The sequence below is a fragment of the Panthera pardus genome, unplaced genomic scaffold, assembly GCF_024362965.1.
Source record: "Panthera pardus isolate Hobbes unplaced genomic scaffold, ASM2436296v1 HiC_scaffold_16, whole genome shotgun sequence".
NCBI lineage: Eukaryota > Metazoa > Chordata > Mammalia > Carnivora > Felidae > Panthera > Panthera pardus.
Genome location: NW_026526721.1, coordinates 128,500,152 through 128,517,882, shown reverse-complemented (window position 1 = coordinate 128,517,882; position 17,731 = coordinate 128,500,152). Strand labels below are relative to the sequence as shown.

The window sequence follows — 17,731 nt, the reverse complement described above, 5'->3', positions numbered from 1 at the left end:
AGTATAATGATTTCCCTGAGATGTTCTCTCAAAGTCAAACAGCTGTCTCCCCACAGGACAGAGCTCAGGCTATGTGCAAGCTGCTGTGAGGTCTGCTAATTATAAGAGGGCATAGGAGAGAGCACAAGAGCCCTTTGAGATTAAAAAAAAAATGTAGTTTACTTTGAAATTCCTTAGTTAGATGAAGAAATGAAAATGTGCCCACTTTCCCCTAAAGGCAGAGAAGCAAGGGTTCAGGAGTTACCTAGATAAAAGACCATGCCCTGAGTATCTGCTAGGTCATCCCTAGCATCCCAGGTTACAACAAGGAGATGAATAAAAAGGGGAGAGTTGGGGGGCGTCTGGGTGGCGTAGTCGGTTAAGCGTCCGACTTCAGCCAGGTCACGATCTCGCGGTCTGTGAGTTCGAGCCCCGCGTCAGGCTCTGGGCTGATGGCTCGGAGCCTGGAGCCTGTTTCCGATTCTGTGTCTCCCTCTCTCTCTGACCCTCCCCCGTTCATGCTCTGTCTCTCTCTGTCCCAAAAATAAATAAAAAACGTTGAAAAAAAAAAAAAAAAAGGGGAGAGTTGGAAGCTCCAAAGTGGGGCACTTAATAAGGGTGGTAATTTATTAAGGTTCCAACTCTGGCCTGCAGGTCATTATGAGGCATGAACAGCCCCCCAGGGTTAGGGAGTGCCAACTTGAAAGGAAGCTTGAGTAGCTGGGCAGCTTTCTTGTCTGAACACATGGGGTCACATCTAAGCAGCTTACCATGGCATAGGAGAAGTCCTAAAGGTGGAAAATAAGGCTCAGAAAAATGCAGTCATATTATTTCTTTGATATCTTATTGTTATTTTGACCTGTGGTAAATCCAGAATAATTGAGCTAAAAAATAAAACCTAATTCTTAAATAGCTTAGCTCTAGAAATTCTATCAGGGGAAAAATGTCCCACATTTCACCGTTGGTCTCATATTGTCAAGACTCATTTCTCTTTTGGTGAGTGTCACGGGTTGGGCTCCCTGGAAGACCTTAAGCCCTTAGATAAAGAGTCTTTGAGCCCTTAGATAAGCAACGTGTTAGGAAGCAGTTCCCAGGAAACCTACAGGAGCATGGGAAGTGGGCATGAAAAGGAAAAGAGGCCCAGCAAGGATACGATATCAAGCAAAGCCCCACAGAGGCCAACATGAGGTTAGTTTCTCTTGTGAGCTCTGGTAAGAGTGCAGATCACACCCCTTCATGAGGACAGAGATACAACATTGTATTCCTGGATTTGTGGGTCCTTGGATGTGCCAGGCACTGGTTTAAGCACTTTAAATTAGTGACATAGCTGGCCTTGCCTCCATTTCTGCTGCTGCATCAAGTTTCTGGCAGTTGCCTGCAGGGGAGCCCACAGGTGGGGACCAGTGTGGGACTAGGCATGAACTATGTGAGCACAACCTTGAATCTGACACCCAAGAGAAGGGCTGGAATAGTAAGGATGGAGCCAGGGATTGAAACTGGGTGTTATGTAAACCCTTAACCCCAACCTTCTCACCTTGGAGAAGTCCTGAACAGGAACCCTGGCTATATCAAACTGCCATGATCCAGGCATCCTAGAACATCTCCAAGATGATTGCCACATCACAGAACCATATCTTTTTCACTGTTGACAACCTTGTGCTGAACCTACAGGATGAAAGTTTTACCTGGGCAATGACAGCCTCATCAAGGGTGAGAAATGAGAGCCTGGTCACCAGGAACTCCATGCCCAGAGAAGAAGTGGATCTGTTTCTCCCCTGATTTTTGAAGAGCAGTTTGGGGTCCAGCACACCCCCATCCTGCCTCCAGTATCATGTGATGGTCTCTTCTGCATCTGTCCTCCCAAACCTTTTTGGATGAAAAAAGCCTGACCAATTTTCAGTGGAATGATTTTGCTCCTTCCTGTGTTGGTCAGAGGTGCTGGGACAGTGTGATTTCTGAGTGATTTCCTACAGTGTTGATTCTTCCCTCCAGGTTGGGAGGCAGTAACCACCATCTCAGGAATTCTCAATAAATTTTTATTGCTTAAAAAAAAAAAATTGGAAGGATGCCTAGGTGGTTAAGTCGGTTAAGCATCCAACTCTTGATTTCAGCTCAGGTCATGATTTCATGGTCTTGAGATCAAGGCCCACATTGGGCTCTGTGCCGAGCATGGAGCCTGCTTAAGATTATTTTTCTCCCTCTCTCTTGCCCCTCACACACACGCTAAGAAAAAAAAGTTATTACATTTAATACATTTAACACATGCAAAGCATTTGGAACAGTGCCGTAAATGTTGGGTTATTATTATTCTTACCACCATCACCATCCCTTCCCCTACCCCTCCCATTTCTCTGGACTTAAAGTAAAACCTCATTTCTCTTTCATTCCTAGGATTTTGTTTTCATTTTCATGCTTCATATTACAAACTATTGTATCTCCCTCCTGTCCCCTATTAGTCCCTCTCCTAAATCTCATTCATTGAGAATCAGTCTGTATGTTCTAAGAGCTGGAGGTGACCAATGAAAGGCTGTGAAGCCATCCATCATGCAGCCCCTTCATTACAGGTGTCCTTGAAATTCCCCCTGATGTGGTCTCATAGGCTTCTCTTGTGCATTATTAAATTGTGATGATAAATGAGTATGACCGGGTATGTTATTCTTTCCCTGGAGATGTGACTCTTGTAGATGTGGTCTCCTTGGAAATGTTTTCCCATAGGCAAATCTTTGGCAGAGTCATTGCCAATCTAAGAATCCAGATTTCCCAGTCAGTGAGTACTTGAAAAATACAAAGTTCTGAAAGCTAGGAAATTATAGACTTCTGAGGGAGTTATAGTATAATTATAAAGGAAGGAGGGCAGTCTCTGTGCAGGATATCTAATTGTTCTTAGGAAGCTGGTTCACATTTTAGAGGAAAACATTCTTGTGTGTATACCAGGGAATTTAGGAGTTTACCTTTGATACTGTATGAGAATGAGTTGGCTAAATATCAAATGATTTTCTTTTTCTTTAAAATAAAAAAAACAGAATGGCGAGTGGAAGAGGAAGGGAGGCATCAGATAAGCAGTTGCTAAATCCTAAAAGGGATTAGAGGTCAGGATATTTACATTTGCTCCCTTTCTTTCATTTTCCAGGACAGGATTTTTATTCTTTAGAATATATGGAAAAATCATATGCTTTCAGAATTGAAAGCAAGTTCCTTTACTAATTGCCACTCCATTTCACAGATGAAGAAACTGATGCTATCCTAAGAGGATAACTGTCCAAGATCTAAACCTATTTGATGTGAGGGTAGAGACTTTAACATGGCTCCACATACTCCTGGTGCAGTGCTTATTGTAGGATCTCCTTTCCTGCCACCTTTCACACTTGTATTCCAGTCACACTCATTTTCTTTTCCTTCCTCAAGTATTCCAACTTACTCCTTGCTTGGGGCCTTTGGCCATTCTCCCTCACCTGTCATGACTGGCTCCCTGCTGCTCAGACTTCTTCCCAACAGCTTTCTCACCACCTGGCTCTCTCCATCACGTTGCTCTAGTTTAAGTTCTGCATAGCAGTTGGCTATGATAGAGTTGGCTATGATAGAGTTGGCTGATGGAGTTTTTTGTACTTTATCTTTATTGTTTATATCTCCATTTGGAATGTCTGCTAAGAGCCATCATGCTATATTTCCAGCACAGAACAGTGCCCAGCAAATGGAAGACCTCCAACAAACATGGTATTAAGATAGAGTGAACTGGACAGAAGTCAGGAGCAATGGATAGGTTTCTTTGGTGGTTTCTTGGTCAAGTGAGACGTCATGTAGAGAAAAGTGAAATTGTGGTCTAGATTAGCACTGTTCCATAGACATAGAACACAAGCCACAATTTTAGACTTTCTAGTAACTATATTGGGGAAAAAAATGAAATTGTGAAATTAATTTTAATGATGTACTTTATTTAACCCAATATATCCAAAACATTTTCATTTCAACATATAAAAAATTATTAGTAAAGTATTTGCTTTCTTTTTTTTTTTTTCATACCCGGTCTTTGAAACCCTGCATATAATTTGTACTTACAACACATCTCAATGTTGACACTGCATTTTGTCAGAAGTACTTGATTTGCATTTATATTTCATAAAATTTACACTTGAAAAATGAGATTCACATTCTTAAAATTTTTATAATAACTGAATTACTTGTTCATTTTTACATTTAAATTAGTGAAAATAGAATAAAAATTTTAAATTCACTTCCTCAGTCATACTAGCAACATTTCGAGTGCTCAATGCCACAAATGCAAGTGGCTGCACAGATCTTTATTGGTTGCACCAGACTACTGATTTTGAAGTCGCTTAGCCCTTCCTGTCCTGCATCAGCTGTATGATATAGAGCCTGGTATGTGGGGCAGAGCACTAGGGCCTTGTGCCAGGATAGATGACTGCCTCTAGCCCACCGGTTTCTTGGCCATCATGTTAAGAAATAGGATTTTCTGGGGCGCCTGAGTGGCTCAGTTGGTTAAGCATCCGACTTCGGCTCAGGTCATGATCTCACAGTCTGTGAGTTTGAGCCCCGCATCCGGCTCTGTGCCGACAGCTCAGAGCCTGGAGCCTGCTTCAGATTCTGTGTCTCGCTCTCTCTCTGCCCCTCCCCTGCTCATGCTCTGTCTCTCTCTGTCTCAAAAATAAATAAAACATTTAAAAAAAAAAAAAAGAAAAAGAAATAGGACTTCCTGTATCCTCTTAAGACCTTGAAAGTAAAGTTGCTTTATTCTGATTTGTTCCAGAAGGGCAAAATCAGAGAATTCTCCCAGTGCCCACAGAAAACACATAGTCCAGGGCTGAGCACAGCACAGTACACAAGTGTGCACATCTTTCGAGGCATCAGACTCACAGAGCTTCTCAGGACTTAGAAAACACAAAGAGAATCACAGACAGCAGAGGGTCTGACTCCAGAGCAGCCCTGCTCAGGTGACTGACGTTGAGTGAGCTGCATGTTGTACATGTGCCCCATAGAGGCACTGAAAGTTTATCTGTATGGGAAGACTTTTTTTTCTCATTCTCTGCAAGGCCCTGAACTAATACTCCTTAGAATAGTGTTTTGAGATCCCTACCCCTTCTATGTGCCATCTCATTCTGATTTCTGCTGCAATCTTAGCCTGGCAGCACTGCATCTCCCTTAGTTACCAGGAAGCTTAATGATGCAGGGGGCAGAGATGTTATTTCTCCCAGTTTTCCTACACTTGTCCAGGAGGCCTGGGTATTGTGCTGTGAGCTGATTCTAACAGCAACCCTAAAGGAAATTACTTCGTGGTGTGTGGATCCCTTGGGAGAAGAACAAGGGTCAGCATTATACACTGAAACATTGGATGTCACAGGCTTTGGTCATGGCTCTAAGTTAATTATCAAGTGACAGTGTTTCTCTTCTAAGAACGTTAGCAGAGTAACTCTAATTGAGATATCCAGGGTGTAGAATCCCAGATAGCCAGGGTACCTGATGAGTAGACAAAAGCTAAAGTTTGCCATGGAAAAAACAGTCTAAAATCCTCACAGTTTGTAGGTAGCAATCTTCCCAAATAAACAAGCTATCAGGAATGGAATCCTTAGGATACTTTCCTACTTTAATTCCCTCTGTACAACCCCTGGATGGCACTAGACAATCCGGTACCCTTCTGTTTTCATTTTCTTTCAAGTCACTTTTTTTTTAATGTTTATTATTTTTGAGAGAGAGAGAAAGACAGAGAAACAAAGACCATGCAGGGAAGGGGCAGAGAGAGAGGGAGGCACAGAATCAGAAGCAGGCTCCAGGCTCTGAGCTGTCAGCACAGAGCCCGATGCAGGGCTCGCACTCACAGACCACGAGATTGTGACCTGAGCCGTAGTCGGCCGCTCAACCAACTGAGCCACCCAGGAGCCCCTCAAGTCACTTTTATAAAGAACCTACTGTGTGCTGGGAATTATGCTAGGCATAGGGAATGAAAGGACATGAACCCCTCTGTCCAAGAGTTCCCAGGCTAGTAGAGAGAGAGGCTTCACACAGAAATTAGAGTATAAATGTGATTAATGTGATCCTTTATCATTCAGAGTGTCTGCTACATGTATGGCTCTGTGGAAAACTCTGGGAATACAGAGATATGAGACATAATCTCTGCTCACCAGAAGCTTATAGTATAATCAAGAAAAGTACAGAAGATGTAAAGAAGATAGTGTGGTATAAGATACACTAAAATGTCACAGGTCAAGCCATGTTCTTAAATCCAGATTAACTAGTAATAAAGCTGACTTTTGATACAACTTCTAACTCCTCTATATATGTTTTAATTGGTTCCAAACATGGAGAGAGGCAGTGATTAGTCCCCATAACCAGCACCACAATCCAAGGAGATGATGACAACCAGCCTTTTGTACTTCATAAAGTGTTTCCCATCCCAAATGCCTTTTGTCATATGGGCAACCCTGTTGATAGGCATCATTTTTGTCACCATGTTGCCTTTAAGGAAATGGAAACCCAAAGAAGCCAAATGTGCTCAAGATCCCACAAGGAACTTGGACCCAAGTCTACTTACTCCGAGTTCAATATCTTTCTCAGAATGTCACAGCCTCCCATAGTTTACCTAAGTCACAGTTCTTGCAGTGGGAAACTGTGAGATCCACTGAGGATAGTTGTTTCATCTGATTGTGTGTTTTTTCTTCTTGGAGTTTTTCAACTTCAGTCAGTGAACTCCTTCAGCCTTTCCCTTGCAGTATATCTCATTTTGTTTTAGCAGCTCTGGTGTTTGGTCTTTTTGTCCACCACCACCCATTTCCGGGTCTGCTTAAAGAAATAAACAGTAGCAGGATAGAGGTATTGGCTCCCAAGTCAGATATTGGCTGGATGAAATTGGGGTACAGAAATGTTGCAACCCTTTGAGGCAATGGGCTATTCCTTTTATAAGCCTATGAATCTGTAGTTCATTTAGCCTCATTATTTCTTAGTTAACGAGCTCTGGTTTTGCCATCCTTATGGCTTTATTTTTAGAAGTCTTAGATTATTATAGCAACTGTGAAAAAGGATGGGAAACGAAATCTGGCTCCCAGTATACATCCTGCTTATTTCTTGAATTAAATTTGCCTTCATCGAGCCCTCAGAGGATGTTGCACCCACCCCTGCTATTGATTGAAAGCTGCTACTGTCACATGGTTGTTGATGGGGCTGTCAGGTGATAGAGATGTTTCAGGGTACTGCCAGTCCTCCTCCTTATCCAGTTGTTTGTTCTTGGTACCAGCTGGATGTGGGAGGGTAGAGGTGGAAAAGACCAGGTAGGAAGCATGGATAACTGTGACATTTCCTTGCCAAGTGAAACCTTAACAATTTGTGTTGAATCTGATGTTCTAGTCACGGCACTTATGCCTTGTTCAAGCTAATATGACAAGAGAAAGAGATCGTAATGGGACAACCCCACTGTACATCAAAGAGTGGCAATGATCTCAGGAAGCAAATAAAGATGGAAAACTATAGGGCTGCATCAGAGTAGCAAAAGGGCAGGGATGTTTCTCTCACACTATGGTTGATTATAGAAAAGCTCTGAGGGAATTGTAGAGGAAAAGCTAGAGTACTGAGCATGAAAGATGTGAACTTAGGTTTTACTGCTGCTTCCTGGGTCCTACAGCAACCATTTCTCCCCACATGCCCTGCTGCTGTCTCTGAGGGCCTTGCCTGCTGTCTTCTCCCCTGCCCTCACCTTGGACTTCTGCCTTTGTTTCTCTACCTGGCACTCCAGTTTCCTTGGACATTAGAACCCTGCCATAAATCGATCTCAGGATTGCCTACTAAGCTCCTGTCCGCATTTTCCCCTAGGGAACTGAATTCTGTTTCCCATAAATCCTCAGCCTTGAGGGCCTTTCCTCAACAGACTGGTCACCCACAGCTGTGACAGGAAAGCCAACTTGGCCTTGAGTCTTGGGTACTGGTTAAACTCCACACTAGATCTCTCATCACCTATCCAGACTAAGGCAGATATTACACATCCCTGTTGGACTTCCCAGGTTGTCAACAGCAGCATTTACTATAGCTAGTTATTTGTCTACACCTCCTCCTCCTGCCTGGTGTTGGCTCTTCTTTGACATCCTCACAGGCTCATTGCTGAGGGGCTACCATGCCTTATTGCCAAGCTCATCCAACATAGCTCATTTTCCTTCAGATTTATGGTATTTCAAAAGAAAAAAATGCAAGATGTGGTCATGGGACTGGTGAAGAAATTTGTTTTGCTTTTTATTTTGTTTCCTCAGAAGGAGGATATGACCCAGTGGAGGAGTCCAGAATGGAAGAGATAAAGAGTATTTTGAATACGTTTAGGGTCCGAGAGTAATAAAGAATTAAGAATGCAGATAAAGGAATACAAGGAATTATTAGAAAAGGGATCATAGTTGAGTCTAGAATTATTATGAAAAAAATTCAAGGAGATAAGGGTGGTAGAAGGTCATGGAAGGAGATGAGAAAGAGGAGAAAAATAGGAAACAGAAAATGAGAGTTGAGAAGATGAAGGATTTTTTAAGTGACCCCTAATTCTGTAATTAGAGATCATAATGATGTGAGCAGTTTTATTTCCTATTCAGTACAATTTCCATAGAGAGTAAAAGCCCCCACAATCCCAGCATATAGGAATCTGAAAAGTCTAGTGGTTTGGCATTTGATGATTTGATATATCTTCTAAAATCCTGTTTTTCAACCACTGAGGCCATGTGCTAACTGCACAAGTAGACATTTTGGTTGAATTTTGGCAGAGGATTTGGGGCAGTGAGTGTATCAGAGACCAAAGATGTCTTAAGAAATGGAAGAGGAAGAAAAGTGAATCAAATGGCCGCCAGACCACTGGTTGAATAACAAAGTTTGTTAAATTTGCTGAATCTGAAAGTCAAAACACTATGATACAATGGATCTGTCCAATAATATTGAATTATATATATATATTTATTTATATTATTATAATATATATGATAATAATTATATCATATTGTATATATTATATCATATATCATAATATATTATTTATATCATATCATATCATATTATACAGAGAGAGAGAGAGAGAAGCAGGGTCAAGGGTGCAGCCAGACCTTAGTGATGAGTTTTCAAGTTCATCAGGGACTCCTACAATAATGACATCAACTATTGGGTCTTAGTTGTTGCCATGGTTACTTAGATGCCACCAGGATAACCCTGATCATATTTATCCCATAACTGATGACATTTCAGAGGTGTGTTCCTTTGATTTGAAACCCAACTATAGGAAATAGCCTCATTTTAAATTAAGTTTTATAGTGAAAAATTTTCTTCACACTAAGGAATAAAGAACTTTAAAATTATTTGAATAATATGGTAATTTCAGTAATTATGTGTACAGTAGAACACATTTTAATAAGGAAATTTTAGTTTATGAAAAATATAATAGTTACATGTATTTTTCCAGCTTTATTGAGATATAATTGAAATATACCATTGTGTGAGTTTAAGGTGTACAGTGTGTTGATTTCACACATTTATATATTGCAAAATAATTACCACCATAGTGTTAACTAACACCTGCATCAAATCATATAACATTATTTTTTGTTGTGAGAATATTTAATATCTACTTACTCTCTGCAACTTTCAAGTATGTAATACAATATTGTTAACTATATTCACCATGCTGTACATCAGATATCAGGAACTTAATCATCTTAGAACTGGAAGTTTGTACTCTTTGACCAACATCTCCCCATTTCCCCCACCCTACCCCATACCCTTGGTAACCATCATTCTAATCTGTTCTATGAATTCAGCTTTTTTAGATTCTGCATATAAGTGAAATCATACAGTATTTATCTTTCTCTGACTTACTTCATTTAGCAAAATACCCTAAGGTCCATCCATGTTGTTACAAGCAGCAAGATGTCCTTTCTTGTGGCTGAATAATACTCTTGTGTGTGTGTGTGTGTGTGTATACACACACACACACACACACACACACACACACACACACATACATACTATATCTTTATCTGTTTATCTGTTGACTGACACATTGTTTCCATATTGTGGCTATTGTGAGTAATGCTGCAGTGAATATGTGAGTGATCTCAAATATTTGAGATCCTATTTTCACTTTTTTTTGACTATACACCCAGAAGTGGGGTTGCTGGATGATATGATAATACTACCTTTAATTTTTCAAGGAACCTCCATACTGTTTTTCATAGTGGCTGTATCAGTGTACGTTCTTACCATCAGTGTATAAGGGTTCCCTTTTCTCTGCATCCTTGTCAACGCTTCTCATCTCTTATCTTTTTGATGATAGCCATTCTAACAGATATGAGGTGTTTTTCATTATGGTTTTGATTTGTATTTCCCTGATGATTCGTGATGTTGAGCACCTTTTCATGTACCTACTAGCCATCTGTATGTCATCTTTGGAAAAACGTCTGTTTAATTCCTCTGCCCATTTTTTAACTTTTAGTTTTATTGAGATATAATTGGCACATCTCTCTGTGTAAGTTTAAAGTGTACAGCATAATGACTTTCATTATATTGCAAAATAATGACCACAATAAGTTTAGTTAACCTCCATCATCTCATATAGATACAAAAGGAAAACAAGTTTTTTTTCCATGTGATGAGAACTTTTAAGATTTATTGTCTTAGTAATGTTCAAATATATCATACAGAAGAGTTAATTACAGTCATGTACATTACATCCCCCTACTTATTTATCTTATAACTGGAAGTTTGTACCTTTCACCACATATATCCAATTCCCCCACCCCACCTCTGGTTACCACAAATCTGATCTCTTTTTCTATGAGTTTAGTTCTTTTTTTTTTTTAGATCCCACATCTAAGTGAAATCATACAGTATTTTCCTTTTTCTGTATCACTTATTTCACTTAGCATAATGCCTTCAAGGTTCATCCATGTTGCTGCAAATGACAAGATTTCTCTTTTTATGGTTGAATACTATTCCATTGTATGTGCGCATGCATGTGCACATGCATGCACACACGCACACACACACATACACACTGCATTTTCTTTATGGATTCATCTGTCAGTGAACACTTAGGTTGTTTCCATTTCTTGGCTATTGTAAATAATGTTTCTATGAACATAAGGATACAGATATCTCTTTGACATAGTAATTTTGTTTCCTTTGGATATATAACCAGGAGTGGGATTGCTGGATTATAAGGTAGTTCCATTTTAAATTTTTTGAGGAACCTCCATACTCTTGTCCAAAGTGGCTGTACTAATTTGCAATCCCACCAGCAGTACACAAGGGTTCCCTTTTCTCTACATTCTTGCCAACACTTTTTATCTCTCATCTTTTTAATGCTAGCCATTCTAACAGGTGTGAGGTAATACATCATTATGGCTTTGATTTGCAATTCTCTAAGGATAGTGATGTTAAGGACCTTTTCAGCCACTTCTATATTTTCTTTAGAAAAGTGTCTAGTCAATTCTTCTTTCATTTTCTAATCAGATTTTTTTTTTGCTATTCAGTTGTTGGAGTTATTTATATATCTTGGATATTAACCCCTTATAGATATATGGTTTGCAAATACCTTTTTTCCCATTCTATAGGTTGCCTTTTCATTTTGTTGATGGCTTCCTTTGCTGTGCAGAATCTTTTAAATTGGATGCGGTTCCACTTGTTTATTTTTGCTTTTGTTTCTTTTTGTTGTTGTAAATCCAAAAAAAAAAAAAATCATTGCTAAGATGGATGTCAGTAAGTTTTTCCCTATGTTTCTTTCTACAAGTTTTATGGTTTCAGGTCTTTTGTTTAAGGCTTTAATCCATTTTGAGTTGATTTTTGTGTGTGATGTCAGGAGTTACATGTATTTTTAAAATGGTTTTTTTTCACATTCACCATTTTATTTAATCCTCATAACTATCTGAATAGCCCTGGTTTGCAAAAGAGGATTGGAACTCAGAGACATGATAATACTGGAGATCTAACATGGCGGAGAAGTAGGTGGACCCAAAGTTCTCTCATCCCTCAAACACAGCAGTGTTGAGGCCAAAGGACTTTGAATTCCAAGAGTCTGGGCTGCAAACTCCAGTAGCCCACAGGGACAACCTGGCTGGCCATAGATGCATGATTATGAACTGGGAGAGAGAAAACAGGCAGGGTAGGCATGCAGGAGAGGGATCCCCTTCTGCAGAGAGACAAAGAGAAGAGAAAGAGAGACTGTGAAAGTGTAGGACAGTATCTGGACAAGAGAAAAACCATGGACTGGGGACAGAGAAGGATCCAATCTCTAACTGCAGGCCTTTGTCCAGACTAAGGCCAGCTGTCCTGTTTGTGCACCTGGGGAGGAGGGGAGCCAGCCCTGGGCTCAGTAACTAATTCAGAGGTGCAGTCTGCAGTGGGAGAAAGCAATCCCCACCCTGGGGATTGTACTGGAGTGCTGTGGAAAGAAGGTATATAGCTGTTCAAAGGACAAAGGTCCCTGCTTGCACCCCTCAGCCAGAGGCCATTTATTGGTGTTACAGAGCAGCACTTCCTCAGAACTGGGGCACACAGAGCAGGACCATTAAGACATTGGGGTTTAAATCCCAGCCAAATGCCAGGGAGGAGCGGGAGTCGAGGAGTGAGACAATCTACCTCATTCACACCCGTTGCACAGTGAGGACAGCCTGAACAGAGTGGTTTGAGACACCCAGTCCGGGGAGGAGAGACAGGTGTTGCCATTTTTCTCCCCATCACCAACAAAGTGTGGGGCTCCAGGGAATGGACAAAGGGCCCACAATGGAGGCGGTACCTGCCTATGCCAAACCATGCCCCTCCATGTCTGGTAACTGCATATCCACCAGAGATTGATGCTGACCAACCAGACAGCCCCTCCTCCAGTCCACAGCTGCCCCTGGTTCTAGGGCACTCAGCGGTTTTGCATTTTCTGATTTAATTCTTGGGCAGTTCTTATTATATATAATTTTTTTCCTTCTTTTCTCCTTTTTTCTTCCCTCTTCTAGTCTGCTTATTCTGGTTGTTGGTTTGTTTAAGCAGACATAGTTAATCTATTATCTTTATACCTATTCTATATCTCCTTCTTTATTTTCCTCTCTCTCTGGATAAGCTGTGTAGCTCCTCTGCCTGGTCAATTTTCTTTTCTTTTCCCCCCACCCCTGTCATTTCTCTCTTTGCATGGGATAAGGCCTCTTCTACTAACACCACCCCCACCCCATTGTTTTTGTTGTTGTTGTTGTTGTTCTGTTGTTTTGTGTGTGTTTGGTGTTTTGTTATTTTTTGCTTGTTTTGTTTTGTTTGTTTTATTTTTTTCCAGGGCTACTTCAACAAAGAAATCAAAGCACACCTGGTGGAGGGTCCAAAACATCACTACGAGTAGGGATATAAAGCAACCAGAGCCACAACAACAGAGAGCAAGTAACACACTCCAAAAAAACACCTCTGGCAGGGCCAGGCCCTGGACAGTGTATGGCCCCTCTTTAATATAGTAGTGCTCGCAGGTGCAGGACACATAACAAGCTTTTAAAACACATAAGGGACAGAAAACTAGCCAAAATGATGAAATAGAAAAATTCTCCTCAAAAGAAATTCCAGGAAGAAATGACAGCTAAGGAATTGCTCAAAACAGATATAAACAATATAACTGAACAAGAATTTAGAATAGTAGTCATAAGATTAATTGCTGGACGTGAAAAAAAGCATAGAAGACAGCAGAGACTCTATTGCTGCAGAGATCAAGGAACTAAAAAATAGTCGTGATGAATTTAACAATGCTGTAAATGAGGTGCAAAATAACCTGCAGGTGGTGACAGCCAGAATTCAGGAGGCAGAGGGGAGAATAGGTGAAATAGAAGATAAAATTATGAGAAGAGATGAAGCTGAGAAAGAGATGAAAAAAATTCTGGATCATGAGGGGAGAATTAGAGAACTAAGTGACTCAATGAAATGGAACAATATTGCTAACATAGGAGTTCCAGAAGAAAAAGAGAGAAAGGGGCTGAAGGTGTGCTTGAACAAATCATAGCTGAAAACTTCCCCAATCTGGGGAAGGAAACAGACATTGAAATCCAGGAGGCACAGAGAACTGCCTTCAGACGTAACTTGAATTGATCTTCTGCACCACGTGTCATAGTGAAACTGGCAAAATACAAACATAAAGAGAGAATTCTGAAAGCAGCCAGGGATAAACGGGCCTTAATCTACAGGGGTAGACACAAAGGTAGTAGCAGACCTAGCACTCCTTTCTGGAGTGGCAGGAAATTTTCAATGTGATGAATAGAAAAAAATATGCAGCCAAGAATCCTTTATCCAGCAAGCCTGTCATTCAGAATAGAAGGACAGATAAAGGTTTTCCCAAACAAACAAAAACTGAAGGAATTCATCACCACTAAACCAGCCCTACAAGAGATCCTAAGGGAGACTCTCTGAGTATTGCAAAGACCACAGAGACACCACTACAAACATGAAACCTACAGATAACACAATGACTCTAAACCCATATCTTTCAATAATAACACTGAATGTAAATGGACTAAATGCTCCAATCAAAAGATATAGGGTATCAGAATGGATAAAAAAAAAAAATAACGCCCATCTATTTACTCTCTGCAAGAGACCCATTTTATTTTTTTTCCCAATATATGAAGTTTATTGTCAAATTGGTTTCCATACAACACCCAGTGCTCATCCCAAAAGGTGCCCTCCTCAATACCCATCACCCACCCCCCATCAACCCTGTTTGTTCTCAATTTTTAAGTCTCTTATGCTTTGGCTCTCTTCCACTCTAACCTCTTTTTTTTTTCCTTCCCCTCCCACATGGGTTTCTGTTAAGTTTCTCAGGATCCACATAAGAGTGAAAACATATGGTATCTGTCTTTCTCTGTATGGCTTATTTCACTTAGCATCACACTCTCCAGTTCCATCCACGTTGCTACAAAGGGCCATATTTCATTCTTTCTCATTGCCACATAGTACTCCATTGTGTACATAAACCACAATTTCCTTATCCATTCATCAGTTGATGGACATTTAGGCTCTTTCCATCATTTGGCTATTGTTGAGAGTGCTGCTATAAACATTGGGGTACAAGTGCCCCTATGCATCAGTACTCCTGTATCCCTTGGGTAAATTCCTAGCAGTGCTATTGCTGGGTCATAGGGTAGGTCTATTTTTAATTTTCTGAGGAACCTCCACACTGTTTTCCAGAGTGGCTGCACCAATTTGCATTCCCACCAACAGTGCAAGAGGGTTCCTGTTTCTCCACATCCTGGCCAGCATCTATAGTCTCTTGATTTGTTCATTTTGGCCACTCTGACTGGCGTGAGGTGATATCTGAGTGTGGTTTTGATTTGTATTTCCCTGATGAGGAGCGACGTTGAGCATCTTTTCATGTGCCTTTTGGCCATCTGGATGTCTTCTTTAGAGAAGTGTCTATTCGTGTTTTCTCCCCATTTATTCACTGGGTTATTTGTTTTTCCGGTGTGGAGTTTGGTGAGCTCTTTATAGATTTTGGATACTAGCCCTTTGTCCGATAAGTCATTTGCAAATATAAGAGACCCATTTTAGACCTGAGGACGCCTTCAGATTGAAAGTGAGGGGATGGAGAACCATCTATCATGCTATTGGAAGTCAAAAGAAAGCTGGAGTAGCCATACTTATGTCAGACAAACTAGATTTTAAACTAACGACTGTAACAAGAGATGAAGAAGGACAGTATATGATAATTATGGGGTCTATCCATCAAGAAGAGCTAACAATTATAAATGTTTATGCATCCAATTCAGAAGTACCCAAATATGTAAAATAATTACAAACATAAGCAGTCTTATTGATAAAAATGTAATTGCAGGGGACTTTAATACTCCACTTATGGCAATGGACAGATCATCTAGGCAGAAAATCGATAAAGAAGCAATGGCTCTGAATGATACTTTGGGTAAGATGGACTTGACCGATACATTCAGAACTTTTCATCCCAAAGCAACAGACTACACATTCTTTTCAAGTGCACATGAACATTCTCCAAGATAGATCACACAATGGGTCACAAAAAGGCCGTCAATAAATATAAAAGAATTGAGATCATACCATACACATTTTCAGATCACAATGCTATGAAGCTTAAAACCAACCACAGGAAAAAGTCTGGAAAACCTCCAAATGCATAGACATTAAAGAACATCCTACTAAAGAACAAATGGGTCAACCAGGCAATTAAAGAAGAAATTGAAAAATATATGGAAACAATTAAAAATGAAAACACTACACTCCAAACCCTTTGGGATGCAGCAAAGACAGTCCTAAGAGGAAAATACAATGCAATCCAGGCCTATCTCAAGAAACAAGAAAAATCCGAAATACAAAACGTAACAGAATACCTAAAGGAACTAGAAGAAGAACAACAAAGAAACCCCAAGGCCAGCAGAAGAGAAATAATAAAGATTAAAGCAGAAATAATATAGAATCCAAAAAAAACCCAAAAAACAGTAGAACAGATCAATGAAACTAAGAGCTGTTTTTTTGAAAAAATAAACAAAATTGATAAACCCATAGCCAGACTTCTCAAAAAGAAAAGAGAGAGGACCCAAATAGATAAAATCATGAATGAAATTGCACTTATCACAACCAATCCCTCAGAAATACAATTATCAGAGAAAACTGTGAAAAATTATGTGTCAACAAACTGAACAACCTGGAAGAAATGGACAAATTCCTAGACACCCACACACTGCCAAAACTCAAATGGGAAGAAATAAAAAATTTGAACAGACCCGTAACTAGTGAAGAAATTTAGTCAGCTATCAAAAATCTCCCAACAAGGAGGTTGTTGGGCCAGATGGCTTCCCAGGGGAATTCTACCGAACATTTAAAGCAGAGTTAATACCTATCTTTCTCAAGTTGTTTCAAAAAATAGAAATGGAAGGAAAGCTTCCTGACTCATTCTATGAAGCCAGCATTACCTTGATTCCCAAACCAGACAGAGACCCCACAGAAAAGGAGAATTACAGGCCAATGTCCCTGATGAACATGAATGCAAAAATTCTCAACAAGATACTAGCAAATTGGATTCAACAGCATTTAAAAGGATTAGTCACCATGATCAAGTGGGATTCATTCCTGGGCTGCAGGGCTGGTTCAATATTTGCAAATTAATCAATGTGATATATCACGTTAATAAAAGAAAAGATAAGAACCGTATTATCCTGTCAATAGTTGCAGAAAAAGCGTTTGACAAAATACAGCATCCTTTCTTAATAAGAACCTTAAAGAAAGTCTGGATAGAAGGAACATACCTAAACATCATAAAAGCTACATATGAAAAGCCCACAGCTAATATCATCCTCAGTGGGGAAAAACTGAGAGCTTTCCCCCTGAGATCAGGAACACAGCAGGGATGTCCCCTCTCACCACTGTTGTTTAATGCAGTGTTGGAAGTCTTAGCAACAGCAGTCAGACAACAAAGCAAAATAAAAGGCATCAAAATTGACAAGTCAAATTTCACTTTTCACAGATGACATGATACTCTATATGGAAAGCCCAAATGACTCCACCAAAAAGCTTTTAGAACTGATACATGAATTCAGCAAAGTCACAGGGTACAAAATCAGTGTACAGAAATCGGTTAAATTTCTATACACCAATACTGAAGCAACAGAAAGAGAAATCAAGAAATCGATCCCATTTACCATTGCACTAAAAACCATAAAATACCTAGGAATAAACCTAACCAACGATGTAAAAGATGTGTATGCTGAAAACTATACAAAATTTATAAAGGAAATTAAAGAAG

General features: G+C 40.0%; 1 protein-coding gene, 1 long non-coding RNA gene and 1 other non-coding gene across 7 annotated transcripts in view; 2 read left to right on the top strand and 1 right to left on the bottom strand.

The window, feature by feature from the left end:
• Nucleotides 1-17,731, top strand: part of TMEM108 (transmembrane protein 108) — a 364,334-nt gene that overhangs the window by 206,842 nt on the left and 139,761 nt on the right. The window lies entirely within an intron of this gene.
• LOC109259250 (uncharacterized) overlaps nucleotides 1-17,731 on the bottom strand; it is a 97,067-nt gene that overhangs the window by 26,506 nt on the left and 52,830 nt on the right. The window lies entirely within an intron of this gene.
• LOC128777532 (small nucleolar RNA U89) lies at nucleotides 1,209-1,429 on the top strand. Its single transcript, XR_008422776.1, has one exon. It is a non-coding gene; the product is annotated as a small nucleolar RNA U89 (small nucleolar RNA).